Below are 19,202 nucleotides of genomic sequence, written 5' to 3'. Positions count from 1 at the left end.
CCACACTTTATCCTGTCCACACTTTTTCTGTCTACTGATCTTAAAAACTACTAACCTCAAATTGGTATGTTGATCATCCACCTCCATTCATTAAATATACCAAATTGCAGCCCTCTGGCCTCAAGTTTTTATTTTATTTAAGGTTATAGATTTGTTTTCTGGCATCGATATAAATTAAAAGTTTCATGGGTCGCGGCTCATACAGCATTATACCGAGACCACCGAAAGATAGATCTACAGTATTTTCAGGCCTTGATTATACGCCGTACAGAAAACTGATTGCGCCGAAGAAAACTCGGCGCATTATTTACTTGTTCTAATTTGATATGCATAGACACGAGACTAATTACATCTCGTTTCCCGTTTCACAAACATATTTCCCATATAAAGGTGGATGGAGATGATCTGGTCAAGTGGAGAAAACGGAGAGCGTTAGCCTAACGAAACGTACAATTTGGAATAACAGTTCTCTGGAAAATCTCATTCAACTACAGTCCACTGAGTCCTAAGGAGGTAGTGCCGTCAGTGCGCCTCATGCGGTGCAATGTAGGCATTACTCAAGGTTCTTTGCAGCATGCCCTCGGCCCCCAGCCACAACCCCTTTCGTTCCTTTTACTGTACCTCCTTTTATATTCTCTTTCTTCCATCTTACTTTCCACCTTCTCCTAACAATTGATTCTTAGTGCAACTGCTATGAGGTTTTCCTCCTGTTACGCCTTTCTAACCTACCTACTCTCAATTTCCTTTCCAGCGCTGAATTACCTCATAGGTCCCAGTGCTTGGCCTTTGGCCTAAAGCCTACATTCCAGTTCCAGCTATCGTTTATTATTTAGCAGTGAGTATTTATGCATTGTTGAGAAGCATAAGTTTTCTCTGAAACTGGAATATGTTATGCATTTTTTTTCGAATTACCCCTTTTCAATAATAATTGTCGTTGTATTACTACGTATGTATGTATGTATGTATGTATGTATGTATGTATGTATGTATGTAAAGATTGCGCACATTTACACATACAAGTATTCATAAAGTGCAAAATCTCGCACCTTTCTTGAGAAAAGTGATTAGGGCGTAAACTGCCAAGTCATTCGGAATCTTTGACAGGCTTCTGTTATGATCCTTGAAATTAATATTGCTGTTTTTGAGTAGTTGTGGCTGTATGCTAATTTGCCTCTTGAGGGATAACCCTTAACAAGTAAAAAATGCCCCGAAGTTTCTTCGGCGCAGTCGAGTTTTCTGTACAGCGTATAATTAAGGCCACTGAAAATAGATCTATCTTTCGGTGGTCTCGGTATAATGCTGTATTATCCGCGGCCTATGAAACTTTAACCACGGCCCTGTGGTGGACTGGCCTATGTTGTTGCTAGACGTACGATTATAGTTAACTTTAACCTTAAATAAAATAAAAACTACTGAGGCTAGAGGGCTGCAATTTGGCACGTTTGATGATTGGATGGTGGATGATCACCATACCAATTTGCAGCCTTCTAGCCTCGGTAGTTTTTAAGATCTGAGGACGGACAGAAAATGTGCGGACGGACAGACAAATAGCAACCATCTCTATAATAGTTTTCTTTGACAGAAAACTAAAGAGAGAGAGAGAGAGAGAGAGAGAGAGAGAGAGAGAGAGAGAGAGAGAGAGAGAGAGAGGGCATACGTATGCATGTCTATTTTTACCTCAGCCAATTCGTCTCCGTGGCCGAGCGGCCCTTAATAACATCCCTGACCTATTCCCCGTCAGCCGTTGGACCTCTGATCACAATGGATTCAACCTCCCGTTTTGGCTGGGGTCGATGGCAACGCTTTAAAACCCCATGCTTCCTGCTCCTCCCTCCTGCTCCTGCTCCTGCTCCTGCTGCTGCTACTGCTGTCGCCACTGCTGCTGATGACGATGATGATGTTGATGATGATGTGAAAGAGGAGGAGGAGGAGGAGGAGGGAAAAGGAGGAAGGATGGTCATCTCGTAGCCTCGGGGACCAGTGGCGACTGCGCTGTCATCCTCCACTTGATAGTCTTCGCTCCGTTTGGCTTCGGTTGAATTATGATTTACAAATCTACGCGCGCATTACTTCGTTTATTTATGGGGGTAGGCTTCAAGGAAGGCGGACGGGAACGTTTAACAGAACGACAGAAACAAGTAGAAAATTGCGCCGAAGTTTCTTCGGCGCATTCGAGTTTTCTGTACAGCTTATAATTTTATTTGAGACTTTCAGCCACGGCCCGTGAAACTCTTAGCGGCGGCGCATGAAACTCAGCCACGTTCTGCTGGTGGCCTGTGTTCTTGGTACCTATAGCGGTGCAAGAAGTATAATTATGGCTAACTTTAATCTTAAATAAAATAAAAACTTTTAAGGCTAGAGGGCTGCAATTTGGTATGTTTGATGATTGGAGGGTGGATCATCAACATACCAATCTGCAGCCCTCTAGCCTCAGTAGTTTTTAAGATCTGAGGGCGGACAGAAAAAGTGCGGACAGAATAAAGCGCGGACGGACAGACAAAACTCGATTATTTTTATCACCTTGAAAAATGTCCCGCTCGAGTTGTATTCAATGAAGAGCAAAAAAATTAAAATTGAATGATAATATTCCTTGATTTCAATGTTTCTATGAGTGTTTATAGAACAAGGTGACATATGCCACCTTGCTATCACCACGAATTTCACGACTAACAAAACCTAACGGTTTTGTTGCCCGTAATAGTTGTGATGCCATATTATAACATCAAATTCATATTTCATAACACGAAATGATTGGAGGTTCCTATTGACAATGGCTTCGTACTAGTTTAAGTGCCAAATTTACATCAAAATTACTTTATTTCTTTCTCTATGTGATTCCTTCTTTATTTGTGAATGAATTTTATTGTGAAAGATAGCTATAGATGGGTAATTGTCACACGACGAAAGAAATGACAAGATCACATTCTAAGGCGCTTTAGAACTTGCAAAAAACTTGGAGCGGAGTTTTCAAACGCTAACCGATCTCCCTGGTCCTAAGACCCCGGTATTGTACCTGCGTCACATTCGTCTCGAAAACTATTACCTGTATGTTAAAGTTAAGTTTACCTTAGTTTAACCAGACCACTGAGCTGATTAACAGCTCTCCTATGGCTGGCCCGAAGGATTAGACTTATTTTACGTGGCTAAGAACCAATTGGTTACCTAGCAACGGGACCTACAGCTTATTGTGGAGTCCGAACCACATTATACCGAGAAGTGAATTTCTGTCACCAGAAATAAATTCCTCTAATTCCTCATTGGCCGGCCGGAGACTCGAACTCGGGCCTAGCAGAGTGCTAGCCGAAAACTCTACCGACTCGTCCGACGAAGAACTATTACCTGTATGTAATGGCATACTAACTGGTATTGCTAGATCTAAAAAGATCTTCTGTTGGATTAGATTGGTTTATAGAATTTAGGCCAACGTCCAAGCTCTGGGACCTATGAGGCCATTCAACGCTGAAAGGGAAATTGACAGTTAGAAGGTTTGAAAGGTGTAGCAGGAGGAAAGCCTCAAAGCAGTTGAAGCACTATGAATCAATTGTTAGGAGAGGGTGGTAAGTCAGATGGAAGAGAATATGAATGGAGGTACAGTAAAAGGAATGAAAGGGTTTGCAGCTAGGGGGCCGAAGGGACGCTGCAAAGAACCTTAAGTAATGCCTACAGTGCACCGCATGAGGTGCGCTAACGGCACTAACCTCCTACGGGGGAGACCTGTTAAAATTCTAAACGCAAGAGATTATTATCTGTTCAAATGTCATGTAGGAGATCACCTAAAAAAAAATATATTAATAGTGTTTCTTTTTAAATTCAGAGTGACGATATAGTTTGTCAAAAACAGTAAAATTTCGCAAAATCCTAAATATCAGATGGCATTCGTTATTTGTCTCAAAGTGAATTCAACTGTGAATGTTGTCGAGATCAGTCACGTGTCAGCCATTGCATAAGCCCCTTGAATGAAAGAGATTTTTTAAGTTGGTTTGTATAAAATCATTTTAACCATTGTCATAAGTAATATATAGTATATATTTAATTCTTAAATTGGAGAGAAGTTGTTCAAAGCCCAAGTTTTCTGATGTAATGGTTTTTATTAAATCTAACAGCGAAATTGAAACGACTGAGTTTGATTTATTGCTTTGAATCATAATCAAATTTGATTTACTGTCGAGAGAAGATTAAGTTTGATAACAGAAATGACGGGGAATCTTACGCGTGTCTTAGTATGACGTCGATTTGAAAGACACGGAAATATTATTTTCGCAGTTCTGGAAAAGATGAAGGCAAAATTATTTTGATTCCATTTTATGCCGAGTCAATTATATTATGAAGTTATTTTCCATTGGACTGACGACCTTGGGTCCCTCCCCTTCAAAGGCCGTTTGTTTTGGCTAAGTTATATTTGGCTAAATTATATCATCAAGTTATTTTCCACTGGATTCGCGACCATGAGTCCCTCACCATCAAAGGTAAATAGATTCCTCCTAAGCGCCCCACGGTAAAAACATTTGCAGTGAATGACCTTGAGCCGAGTTCATCTCCCAGGGGGACACAGCATCGTATCTCGCATTGTATCAACAATTACCGAGCCCCAAATTGATACATCTAACCAGTTTATTTGAGAAGAGAAGTCGCAGCAGTGATTCGGGTAATTAAGCCACCTTGTCTCGTGCACTCGAGCGGAAAATCGTAATGATATGGAACAGTAGCAATGAAATTCAATTGGGCTCTTGTGCAGGGTAATGACAATCGGTTTGTATGTGTGTTTTTCTTGACTCCCCTTTTGGTATAATTCATATCAATGTATTTTTTGAAGGAAAATTGTCAGTAAAGATTTAAAAAATGCCACATGCTGTGACAAAGTTAGGAGTGTTGAAAGGTAATTGTTATTCGTGCACTGTAGGCATTGCTTAATTAAGGTTCTTTGCGGCGTACCTTCGGTCCCTAGCTGCAACCCCTTTCGTTCCTTTTACCGTACCTCCGTTCATATCATCTTTCGTCCATCTTACTTCCCTCTACCCTCTCCTAACAATTGTTTCATAGTTCAACTACTAAAGGTTTTCCTGGTACACATAAAACCTTTTTACTCTCAATTTCTCTTTCAGCGCTGAATGATCTCATAGGTCCCAACGCCTGGCCTTCGGCCTAAATTTTATATTCCATTTCATTACGAATAAGTTGTCCTGTAAAATTTCAAACTGCACCGCAGGTTTTCAGTCATTTCTATCAGACATTGTACTGGTCTCTTACTGTACTAGATCTTTTGGTCTAAACTTGACTGGTGGACTGATTAATCAAATCTCTTTTATCGTACCAGATCGTTTTGCTTAAAACTAATTAATGAACTGACTGATAAAAAAAAATTCTCATTACATCACATAGATAGCAAACTAACACAAGAAAACGCCAGGTCCATTACGGTAGGCAGAAAAGTTGTACATCACACATTCGCGCTGATGTAAAACTCACGGAGATTCAATTTTTATTTTTTATTTTACCATTTTCCGAGATATATGTTGCAGTTGCCTGGGACCGCAGCGATCATATCAATAAGGTTATTTACATGAATTTTTTTTCTCCCCCCTGACTAAATTGCCGACGTGTGTATCTGACAGCCATTACTGAACAGCACGAGAAACGTGACAGTGTGGTGAATGATCTGAACAGAATTCTGTTGATTGGCGCCGAATAGTGACCAGCTGAGCCCCGTTTGAGACAATACGAATTGTCTCTCTCTCTCTCTCTCTCTCTCTCTCTCTCTCTCTCTCTCTCTCTCTCTCTCTCTCTCGTCTTTTTGCTGCAATTTCTTCTATTTGCTATCTTAAAAAGAATTTTTTTCAGAATATAATGATTTAGGGGGATATTTTTTAATGTTTTCTGTAAAAGAAAACTCTTGTGCCGGCTTTGTCTGTCCGTACCCACTTTTTCTGTCCGCACTCGGATCTTAGAATCTACCGAGGCTAGAGGGCTGCAAATTGGTATGTTGATCATCCACCCTCCTATCATCAAACATATCAAATTGCAGCCCTCTAGCCTCAGTAGTTTTTATTTTATTCAAGGATAAAGTTAGCCATAAGTGCATCTAGCAACGATATAGGATATGTCACCAACGGACCGTGGTTAAAGTTTGATGGGCCGCGGCTCATACAGCAATATACCGAGACCACCGAAAGATAAATCTATTTTCATTGGCCTTGATTATACGCATTTTTACTAATGTTGCTGCACAGAAAACTCAAATGCGCCGAGGAAACTTCTGCGCATTTTTTTACTTGTTTTAATGTAGCAAAGCAGTAGAAATCTACATTAGGTATAAAAATCAGGACACAGAGAGGACCACATCTACATTGTATAAAAATCAGCTTCTATCGGGGGAAGAGAGAGAGAGAGAGAGAGAGAGGACCATTTCTACATTAGGTATAAAAATCAGAAAGGGAGAGAGAGAGAGAGAGAGAGAGAGAGAGAGAGAGAGGACCACATCTACATTAGGTATAAAAATCAGAAGGCGAGAGAGAGAGAGAGAGAGAGAGAGAGAGAGAGAGAGAGAGAGAGAGAGAGAGAGAGACATCTACATTAGGTATAAAAATCAGAAGGCGTTAGAGAGAGAGAGAGAGAGAGAGAGAGAGAGAGAGAGAGAGAGAGAGGACCACATCTACATTAGGTATAAAAATCAGTAGGCGAGAGAGGGAGAGAGACAGAGAGTACCACATCTAAAATAGGTATAAAAATCAGAAGGCGAAGGAGAGAAAGAGAAGAGAAAGACAGAGAGAGAGAGAGAGAGAGAGAGAGAGAGAGAGAGAGAGGAGAGAGAGAGAGAGAGACAGAGGGACCACATCTAAAATAGGTATAAAAAAATCAGAAGGGCGAGAGAGAGAGAGAGAGAGAGAGAGAGAGAGAGAGAGAGAGAGAGAGAGAGAAACCGCATTTTAAAAATCTTGAGTCTTACCATCTGTTTATACCTCATTTCAGGAATGTCTTCTATTTTTTTTTTTTTCTTTTTGACATTTTACAGGAAACAGCTTCTCCTTCCTTCTCCTCTCCCGACCACCGCGCATCATCTGTCGAGAAATTAGCATTACCGTTTCTCTGCACATTTTGCGAAACTCACCCCTGCCGAGAGCGGTCGCCCCTCGTTCGTCTACTGGCAGAGAAAAACAAGAAAAACTCGTTTCCGGAAATGTTTGGATTCTGACTCGTCAGGAAGATTTAAAACGAGAACTACGCTTGGGAAACATTGGTGAGTGTCGTGTGTTAACGTCTGACTTTGCTAAAAAGAAAAATTTCAATGGTTACGCAGGTATTAAGAGGCGTTGCTTTGACTGGTCTTGTGCAGAATATCTGACGAAGAATCGCGGGTCTCTCTAGAGTCTTGGATTGTCCGAAACCGTCAGTGTTTAAACCTATTCTGATTTATAGTTCTCACTGTGATGCCGATGATTATAGCTAATTGTAAGTTTATTATGATTTAATGATTTTCCCGCGAATCCTTCTGGTCCAACAAATAAAATAAGAATGTCTTCTGCGTATTTCTTTCTCAATGGCATGAAATCGTGCAGGCCTGCGAAGAGACTGTGCAAAACTAAATAGAAGCCCTTCGCAAGATCAGTTTTTAGATTCACTTTAGGTTGTCTGTCCGCCCTCAGATCTTAAAAACTACTGAGGCTAGAGGGCTGCAAATTGGCATGTTGATCATCCACCCTCCAATCACCAAACATACCAAATTGCAACCCTCTAGCCTCAGTAGTTTTCATTTTATTTAAGGTTAAAGTTAACCACGATCGTGTGTCTGGCACCGCTGTAGGTGCCAACAACACAGGCCACCACCGGGCCGTGGCTGAGAGTTTCATACAGCATTATACGCTGTACAGAAAACTCGATTGCGCCGAAGAAACTTCGGCGCATTTTGTACTTGTTTAATGTTAATTTCATTTTTTTTTAGGAAGAATTGAAGCCAATTCTACCGTATTATTTATAATATCCTCTTTGGGTGTTCATGTCCTGTGAGACTGGAAACTGGGATGTCTACGTCAAAAGGTGCTTTCACAGCAGCAGCCTGTGCACTGTGCAGTGAATTCGCAAGCACTCGCTTTGTGGGAAGAGGATGAGAATTTAAGATGCGTGTAAGGATGAAGAGATTTTTGAAAGATTCGGCGCGACTTAAAATTCGGGAAACAAAGAAAGGGTTGGGAATTTTTGTTCGAATGCCCACTTCTGATTCTGAGAGCATTTTACGAGTGTATGGTACCCAAACATCATGAAACGATAAAAAATGAACATCACGTTGAGGTTTTATAAAGTTAGGGTTGCAATGCGTCTCTGACACAAGCAGCGGCCAAACTCAAACTTGCTATGAGACATTGAGAGGAAAGTATGTATGGACGCCATAGATAAAATGATTTTGAAAGTTGACAAACAGTAAATCCTGGGAAACAAGAGACTTAACACCATTCCATAGGTAAGGATAGTTTCCCCAAGGCTACCTTTATCTGTAGCGCCCATAATTACTTGTCTCTCATTGAACTTGCAATGCCTCATAGCAAGTTTGACCTTTGGCTGTTGCTTGTACAGTGACGCATTGCAGCCTTGTCTTGAGCTAATTTTATACCTTCACAGTCTCAGCATTACCAGGAAAAGGAAAACATATGTCTCCGACCAAGGCGTTCCACGCGGTTATATAATGTACATTTCTACTGTGTAAACAATATACTTTTCCTAAATTCAACAAGGCAGTTACCTTACTTGAAAAGAACTGAGCACGTCTGTTGTTTCCCCAGCTGCTGTTAAGACAGAGTGCAGCAGATGTCGCCTGCAATAGGGCGTGAAGTACGCTGTTCCACGATCAAGCAGAATGCTGTACTTGGAAATGTACTCATGCAGCAGTTTTGATGTCGTGCATTTGTTCAAACCAGCAGTTATGGTTGTACAGGACCTCATTTGAACGGGATGGTGTCTAGCGGAGTTACAAGCTTTCTAGGACGATGAGGACTGTTAGGTCCTAGGAAGCTTGTAACTTTTATTAAATATCACCTCTAGATACCACCTAGTTCAAATGAGGTCCTGTTATTAACTGCATTAATGTACTGACCAAGTGCGTAAGTGATAAATCCAGACATATTTATATTTGCTGTTTTGTAAGTAGGTATGGAAAGCCGGGGGTATGGGCTGGGGTGGGGGATTGAGCTTAGCTGGCATCAATATCTTCAGGGGATTTAATCTAACGGATAAAGAAACTAGTTCACTGTAAGAGGGCTTGACGGATAGGCCTAGTAACCCCGATGGAGCAAATGTGCGCAGGAGTTTTCCTTTGTTATACAGTTCACTCAAACACTTTTTATTTGATTACTGGTGTTTTTAGTAACTCCTATTTTTAGATGTTAATATATCTTCATTACTCTATCTCTTTTATTGATTTCCAATTTTTTCACACAGTCAGTTTTTCATTAGAAACTTCCTAATCCATCGCATGGTCAATTTTACTTAGACCGAAGGTTATCTGTTTAATATAATATATAATAATAATAATATTAATGATAATAATACTCCCAAATAACTAAGTACTATTCCTGCAGTGATAAATTATTTCAGAAGTAACTGCGAATATATATATATATATATATATATATATATATATATATATATATATATATATATATATATATATATATATATATATATATATGTGTGTGTGTGTGTGTGTGTGTGTATATATGTGTGTATATACATATGTGTGTGTGTATGTGTGTGTGTTGTATCATTTCAAGCCGTTTAAACATACTACAGCCGCTTTTATTTACCGAAACACAAAACTCGACCAGAACGTGCACCATATTCGGCACAACAGAACAGCGCTGTTGCAGCGCCATTAGCTTAGTTTTACAGCGCATTCAACGCTGTTAACGAACTAAACGAAGTAATGGCTCGCCGATATTCTCATCAGAGGACGGTCACGGCAGAGGGTCATAACTTAATCTACTCCCTAATGGAATCGCGAACCGCAAAAACAGAGTCGATTTGCTTAGGTCTATTACCTGGGTCTATTGGCTTCTCACGGCCTCGTGTTTGAGAAGCTGCGGTGTCGTTGACATGATCATCTCCCTGGGTCTTATATTTTTTTAGTTTTCTGTAAAAGAAAACTATTGTGCCGGCTTTGTCTGTCCGTCCGCACTTTTTTCTGTCCGCACTTTTTCTGTTCGCCCTCAGATCTTGAAAACTACTGAGGTTAGAGGGCTGCAAATTGGTATGTTGATCATCCACCCTCCAATCATCAAACGTACCAAATTGCAGCCCTCTAGCCTCAGTAGTTTTTATTTTATTTAAGGTTAAAGTTAGCCATAATCGTGCGTCTGGCGATATGTGAATATTGCAAGCGAATTGTAAAAGTTAGATGTTGAATATCAAGCTATTATAGCAATATATAAAGTACTAGCCATAATATGAATATCAAGCTGATATAACGATATATAAAGTACTAGCCATAATCTGAATATCTCGAGTATGCCGCCCTGATTCCAAGTAGCTGTATTTCCACTACGTGTAGAGAGAGAGAGAGAGAGAGGGGGGGAATATACCTCTGATTCTAAAGAAATGTATTTCTACTACATTTATATATATATATATATATATATATATATATATATATATATATATATATATATAGAGAGAGAGAGAGAGAGAGAGAGAGAGAGAGAGAGAGAGAGAAATGTACCTCTCTTATTGTAGATATATATTTCTACTACATTTCGAGAGAGAGAGAGAGAGAGAGAGAGAGAGAGAGAGAGAGAGAGAGAGAGAACGTACCTCTCTTATTGCAAATAGATATATTTCTACTACATTTCCGAAAAGAGAGAGAGAGAGAGAGAGCAGCGGCGTCCAGTGGAGAAGGTATGGGTTACCGTGAACTCGCTTCCCTTACAAAATTATCGCGCAGGCTCCAAACCCCCCTAATCAAACATTCCGGCATTCTTGTACCATAATGCGCACCTTGACCGCGATAACAGGTGGCGCCGTTTCTCTCTTCGCGGAGAAGAATGTTTTTGTTTGCTTTCGCGTTACTCCATTTTCCTGTTTAAAGTCGGGGCTTCATTCTACCTTTGTGCCCGCCTCCGTTCTCTAATTGAATTGAGTTGGTCGTAGAATTTAGGCTGAAGGCCAGCGCTAGGACCTACGAGGTCATTCAGCGCCGAAACGGAAATTGACAGTAAAAGGTCTGAAAGGTGTAACAGGAGGAAAACCTCAAAGCAGTTGCACTAAGAAAGAACTGTTTCAAAGGGGGTGGAAAGTAAGATGGAAGAGAGAGAATATGAAAGGAGGTACAGTAAAAGGAACGAAAGGGGTTGCTGCAGCTAGGGGCCGAGGGTTTCCTTTTAAAAGTCGGGACTTCATTCCAGCTACGTTTTGAGCCCGTCTCTGGTCTCAAATTAAAAAAAAATTATTGGAAGGATCAAACTTATATCGTTTACAATTACAATGTTTACAATATTGTTACAGTATACATCAACACAGTATACATAGGCGTTTCTTTACAATTTACACATCTTGCTTTAGTTAGTAGCTACTCAAAAATAGTTATTAACATCAAATTTTGGGAAGATTTTCTTATATATATATATTATATATATATATATATATATATATATATATATATATATATATATATATATATATATATATAGATATAGTTAACTGTCCTGGTTGAACTGTTTTTGCTCTATGGCCGTTGAGCAACAGATTATTGGCGCCCTTTTATGGTTTTATTTGTTAATTTTTCTTCACTACTTTAGATAAATTAAGTTTTAGTATCCTGGATAAGAAGTTTCTTCTTTAGTTTTCTGTAAAAGAAAACTATTGCGCCGGCTTCGTCTGTACGTCCGCACTTTTTTCTGTCCGCACTTTTTCTTTCCGCCCTCAGATCTTAAAAACTACTGAGGCTAGAGGGCTGCAAATTGGTATGTTGATCATCCACCCTCCAATCATCAAACGTACCAAATTGCAGCCCTCTAGCCTCAGTAGTTTTTATTTTATTTAAGGTTAAAGTTTGCCATAATCGTGCGTCTGGCAACAATATAGGATAGGCCACCACCAGGCCGTAGTTAAAGTTTGATGGCCCGCGGCTCATACAGCAATTATACTTAGACCATCGAAAGATAGATCTATTTTTGGTGACCTTGATTGTAAGCTGTAGCGGCTGTACAGAAAACTCGATTGTGCAGAAGAAACTTCGGCGCATATATCACCTGTTTATTTTCTTTGACATGCTAGATCAGAGGATTTAAAGTCTGAGTCTTGAAATATATATATATATATATATATATATATATATATATATATATATATATATATATATATATATATATGTTACAGGCAGATAGCAAAACCAGGCATTTCGCAAACTGCCTGAAATTTCAGGCAGAAAGCAAAATGCACTTAGTGACATTTGATCACCCCAGGGGCTAGTACTAAACACGGCAAAATGCATTTGACCCCCAGGGGCTGGTTCTAAACACGGTGAAACAGTGTAGGTGAGTCACTGTTTTGCCGTGTTTAGTAATAGCCCCTGGGGGGATCAAATGTCCCTAAACACATTTCGCCATATTATAAAACAGGTTTTAGGGCCATTGGTTCTCCACTCACGGTCGTTGACTTATGTCCGGCCTGTTTGTGACATGTATTCAACATGATGCTAACATGTGTTTAAGACATGCTTTGCTTTACTATAGCATTAGATACTCTTTTGTCTTAGACAAGAGACTATCTAACACTACAATAAAGCATGTCATAAACATGTCGGCAACATATTGTATACATATCACAAACAGGCTGGATACAAGTCAAACGACCGTGAGTGGAGAAACCAATGGCAAATGCTGGATAATCATATGAAGCAGTTTGAACTGCCAGCGAGTCGTTGAGCTGTTTGCAACCTGTTTGTGATATGTGAGCGACAAGTTGGAGACGTGTATTTGACACGTTTTACCCTGTTTGTGATATGTGAGCGATAAGTTGGCGATGTGTATTTGACATGTTTTGCCCTGTTTGTGATACGTGAGCAACAAGTTGGCGACGTGTATGTGACATGTTTTACTCTGTTTGTGATATGTGAGCAATAAGTTGGCCCTGTTTGTGATATGTGAGCGATAAGTTGGCCCTGTTTGTGATATGTGAGCGACAAGTTGCGATGTACATGTGACATGTTTTACCCTGTTTGTGATAAGTGAGCGACAAGTTGGTGATGTGTATGTGACATGTTTTACCCTGTTTGTGATATGTGAGCAACAAGTTGGCAATGTGTATTTGACATGTTTTACCCTGTTTGTGATAGGTGAGCAACAAGTTGGCGATGTGTATGTGACACTGTTTTACCCTGTTTGTGATATGTGATCAACAAGTTGGCAGTGTGTATTTGACATGTTGTACCCTATTTGTGGTAAGTGGGCGACAAGTTGGTGACGTGTATGTGACATGTTTCACCGTAGTGTGGACACGCCCTAAGAGGTGGAGAAAGCTCAGTGGAAAGTAGTTTACCCCTGTTTGTGATTTCCTTCTCGTGTTTTTTAAGTTAGTCACTGAATTATTAATGCAGGTGAAGTAATGAGTTTAGGTAATAGACCTGCTGAGTTATATATGTATGTATGTATGTATGTATATATATATATATATATATATATAGGTATATATACATACATATATATATATATATATATATATATATATATATATATATATATATATATATATATATATATATATATATATATAAAGAGAGAGAGAGAGAGAGAGAGAGAGAGAGAGAGAGAGAGAGAGAGAGAGAGAGAGATTGTTATTTTGACTCTACGCGTGTACATAGATCTACAGAACGAGAAGCAGCCCCGTCGCAATCCACAAAGACCCGATCAAAAGAAGGCTTCTGAAGGGTCACCATCTTCGTCAGCTGTGAATGATGACGCCTCCATGATTACGGCAGGAGGAAGCGAGGGCGGAGGAGGAGGAGGAGGAGGAGGAGGAGGAGGAGGAGGAGGAGGAGGAGGAGGAGGAGGAGGAGGAGGTTAGAAGGGATGGAGTCAATCTGGCTTCGAGTCTGACCATGCTGTAGCATTATAGGTGGGCCAGGTAACAGCTGACACTTGGCTGGTCGAGCAGTAATTACCATCGCTTGCTGTGGAGTGCGCTACCTGGCCACCTCACCTCACCGCCGTCCCCATTGCAACCCCCAGTAAACCTCAGATTGCTGGAAAGAGGTTGGCCGCGTCTTCTCCTTCCTCCTCTTCCTCCTCCTCCTCCTCCTCCTCTCCTTCTTCTTCTCCTCCTTCTTCTCCTCAGAGTGTTCCTCCTTCGTAGGTTAGGAGGCTGACCGCAAAATGAGGCCAGATCTTCCGTGAGGTGGCAGATCTTTCGGCTCATCTGGTTATGGTGCGTGATCAGCTGTTGGGGGGGAAGAATGGAAATTATAATCTCTCTCTCTCTCTCTCTCTCTCTCTCTCTCTCTCTCTCTCTCTCTCTCTCAATATGACCGTGAATAGAACAGGGGACTAGGTAAGCCTATTACGTGTACATCTTCGCTCGCTTATTTATGAACCTCGTACTAATCTGCGTGGAAAAAGTGAAAAAAAGCAAAAAGAAACATTTGGTTCGTTGCATCGTTACAATTTCATCTATAAGCTATTTTCCGTGCAGTGATGTATTATCGTTTAATTAGCCTGCGATACGGAAGTCCGTATCGACCTTCGGGGAGCCAGTGTGACTCGAACAGTCCTTGAAATCTGCTTATCTTCCGTACATGCTTAATTCATTAAGTAGATTTCTCTTCAAGGGACTGTCGTGTACGCGGTACACACACATACACACACACACACACACACACATATATATATATATATATATATATACATATATACATATATGTAAATAGAGAAATTAAGAGACGCTGAATTGGGCTACTCAAGAAGCATCGGAATGTTTCGTATCATTATGTAACCATCACCATAAATTGCCTCAGTAGTTCAGGCACCTTTTAATAGTATTATTATAAGAAAATCTCGGGTACTTCTTTTCCTAACCCGGGCATGCGAGCCAAAACTTCAGAGACAACATATACGAAGCTTTCATTTCGCCGATGGCTGCGTCGTATTTTCATTTTGGAAGGCTCTGTCGATCTCAGCATAGAAAGTCCCGTGGCCTCCTAATCCGGACGTGCGAGCCGCTGGAGAAATGGGTTTTGATATTTTCAGATAAATTCTATAGCAATTTTCAGAGAGAGAGAGAGAGAGAGAGAGAGAGAGGTGCTCTCTTCCCAAATCCATTCGTAACATGGCAGGAATCGTGGTGATTAAGACTATGCAATATTGGCTTGTAGGGCTGATTTAAAGCGCCCAATTCTGATAAGCTTGACGACAGGTCAAGGTGCGCAATGTTGATAGACTATTGCGTATAAAGTTGATAGACTATTGCGTATAAGGTTGATAGGCTATTACATATAAAGTTGATAGACTATTGCATATATGATGTATAGACGATTGCATATAAAGTTGATAGATTATTGCATATAAGGTTGATAGACTATTGTATATAAATTTGATAGATTATTGGATATAAGGTTGATAGACTATTGCATATAATGTTGATAGACTATTGCATATAATGTTGATAGACTATTGCATGTAAGGTTTTTATCGTTGATAAACGTAAGATTTTTATCGTTAATAATCCTACGGTTTTATCGTTGATAAACCCAAGGTTTATCGTTGATAAACCCAAGGTTTTATCGTTGATAAACCTAAGGTTTTTATCGTTGATAAACTTAAGGTTTTATCGTTGATAAACCAAAGTTTTTATTGTTGATAAACCTACGGTTTTATCGTTGATAAACCCAAGGTTAATCGTTGATAAACCTAAGGTTTTTATCGTTGATAAAACTAAGGTTTTATCGTTGATAAACCTAAGGTATTTTATCATTGATAGACCTAAGGTTTTTATCGTTAATAAACCTAAGGTTTTTATCGTTAATAAACCTAAGGTTTTTATCGTTAATAAACCTAAGGTTTTATCGTTGATAAACCCAAGGTTTTTATCGTTGATAAACCTACGGTTTTTATCGTTGATAAACCTAAATTTTTATTGTTGATAAACCTATGGTTTTATCGTTGATAAACCCAAGGTTTTATTGTTGACAAACCTAAGGTTTTATCGTTGATAAACCTACGGTTTTATCGTTGATAAACCTACGGTTCTATCGTTGATAAACCTACTGTTTTATCGTTGATAAACCTAAGGTTTTTATCGCTGGTAAACCTAACGGCTAAAAAAAAACTATTTAGATTGAAATAAAAACGATTTAGATTGAAATCACCTTCATATGGAAAAAGACCGTATCAGAATTTGACAAGTTATGAAGTAGCAATAGACTCAGAATTCCAACTATTTAAAGCATATCTGAAATATTTTAGCACTTCCATAAAAACTTACGACTAATGAAAGAGACCTTATCAGATTCTGACAAGTTACGAACTAACAAAAAACTCAATATTCCAACTACATAAAGCATCTCTCTTAATAACTTTAAAAATGTACATATATATATATTAGTACTTCGATTAAAACTTGCGATCATTCGTATCGTCCAGATTCGCTCGACGTCTGATTTCCAGAGACTGACTCAATTTTGCCTGAAAATTCAATGTTTGCAACTGCGGGGTTCTTCGTCATCATCATATGTCAAGGACTGGCCCAAGAACTTTAGGCGACCCAAACTTAAAGGTCAACGAGACATCTAAATTTATTGCGTTTTGAATGATTTTGGGGGGCCACGGGTTACTTTCTGTGCACAGGTCGGCATTTGTGTGTGTGTGCAGTTTTGTACACACACATTTAAGTGTATTTATGTATGTATGTATACATATATATATATATATGTTTATGTATATATATATATATATATATATATATATATATATATATAGAGAGAGAGAGAGAGAGAGAGAGAGAGAGAGAGAGAGAGGAGATCATATGAATGGTTTCACCGCCGTGGGATGGGGATTTTTACATCGTTGAAGGCCACCCCACCCCCCGTTTTTTATGATACCCATTATGACAGAGCAATGAACACACGCCTATTCTCTCTTTCTCTCTCTGTCCACCTTACCCGCTAACCACGACAATCGTCTAACAATCAGGTACTTCATTCGAAGCTTGGGTGATCAGAGGCGCACTGGATTTTTAGGGAAAACCGCCTATCTCTCCTTCTTCTTCTTCCCGTTCGAGAGTTGCCACCTAACCACGAGAGAGAGAGAGAGAGAGAGAGAGAGAGAGAGAGAGAGAGAGAGAGAGAGAGAGAGAGAGAGAGAGAAAGATAGACAGACTGACAAACAGAGAGAGAGAGAGAGAGAGAGAGAGAGAGAGAGAGAGAGAGAGAGATGATGATGATGACGATGAGGACAATGACACCAAGTTCGATATTGTGTTCCCCTAAAATAATTGTGAAGGCGTTGACCATATCAATCAGCGGAGGAAGCGTGAACTTTGCAGGAAAAGGTCAGGTGGCAGATGATGAACTGCGTCGTCCTGGAAGAGAGAGAGAGAGAGAGAGAGAGAGAGAGAGAGAGAGAGAGAGAGAGAGAGAGAGAGAGAATCACCGATATGCAAGAAGAGTTTTACAGACGTAAATATTGTCTTCTTACTTCTTCCTAATGAGGACCATAATATTCTTTGGAAGCTGGAATTTCAAGTCAATGGCCCCTGTGGTGGGCTTGTTCCATATGAATGGGTTTCATCCTCTGAATAATAATAATAATAATAATAATAATAAATAATAATAATAATAATAATAATAATAATAATTTTTTTTTCTTTGGAAGCTTGAATTTCAAGTCAATGGCCCCTGTGGTGGGCTTGTTCCACTTGAATAGGATTCATCTTCCGAATAATAATAATAATAATAATAATAATAATAATAATAATAATAATAATAATATTAAATAATAATAATAATAATAATAATAATAATAATAATAATAATAATAATAATAATAATAATAATTGAATATATTACCTGTATATTGAATAGAATGACCTTGTTGCTCAAGATTTCGAGCTCTTACTGAAGAAATAAAAGACATGCTGTTTTGGAATTGGAATAGGAATATAAAATTTAGGCCAGAGGCCAAGCGCTGGGACATACGAGGTCATCCACAGATGAAAATATTGTTGAAACAATTGTTAAGAGAAGGTGGAAAGACAGCATTATACCGAGACCACCGAAAGATAGATCTAATATCAGTGGCCTTGATTATACGCTGTACAGAAAACTCGATTGCGCCGGAGAAACTTCTGCGCATTTTTTAACTTGTTTTTCTATATTTTGAAATTCTGTATCTCTGCATTTGAAATGATTGCAGACGAGACAGGAATAAGTGATTGTATAAGTCATCAATGCCGCATCGACGCCTCTTTTCAAGTCAATTCCTCTATGAATATTCCTCTGTGAATATTCTGTTACGCGTGTGTTCGGGAGGAAGCTCCCCTTGTAATAATCAAACCTTACGTCACCTTCCCAGAATGCAATGAAAGCAGTTTCTGCCCTTCGAAAGGCAAGAGAGAGAAGAGAGAGAGAGAGAGAGAGAGAGAGAGAGAGAGAGAGAGAGAGAGAGAGAGAGAGAGCGCTTTTAATCAAAGACGCCTGATTATTGTCGCATCTCCGCATCAGGTATCTCGCTGCCATAATTAGAACGTTTGCCTGGTTTCCTTGCCCGCTCAATTATCCTCGTATTCTATCGCTGAGGAGGAGGCGGATGAGAGCAGCCGCGCGGCGTGAAGCAAGGGGAGTACGATTCGCCCGCAGTCATCGCGAAACGGATAAAAAATGATCAAACTTAGCATAGTACGGCGCCACCCGTAGTAGTAGAGGCGAGATTACCGGGGCTTTCTCCCCTTGCGGAACGCATGTCAACCACACAGCGATTAAAGAAGCATGAGGAAGGAGATTGCTTGAAGGGAGAGTTGTGTTTTAGCTGCGTTTGACGGGTGGAAGTCATTCTCCGGTGGTTTCGGGGATCCTGCGGGGAAACCTCGCCATTTAAAGAACTAAAGCATAAAGCTGCTTGGTGAAGATGATGAGTGCTTTCAACCTGCTTCCGACCTCTTGTCTTTGAAGGGTTGTGTCTTAGGATACACAGCTTTTTGATAGGGATAGCTATTGGGGTTAATCTGAAGTAATC

This window comes from Macrobrachium rosenbergii, chromosome 8 (genome assembly GCF_040412425.1).
Source record: "Macrobrachium rosenbergii isolate ZJJX-2024 chromosome 8, ASM4041242v1, whole genome shotgun sequence".
Taxonomy (NCBI): Eukaryota; Metazoa; Arthropoda; class Malacostraca; order Decapoda; family Palaemonidae; genus Macrobrachium; species Macrobrachium rosenbergii.
Note: the sequence above shows the minus strand (reverse complement) of the source record.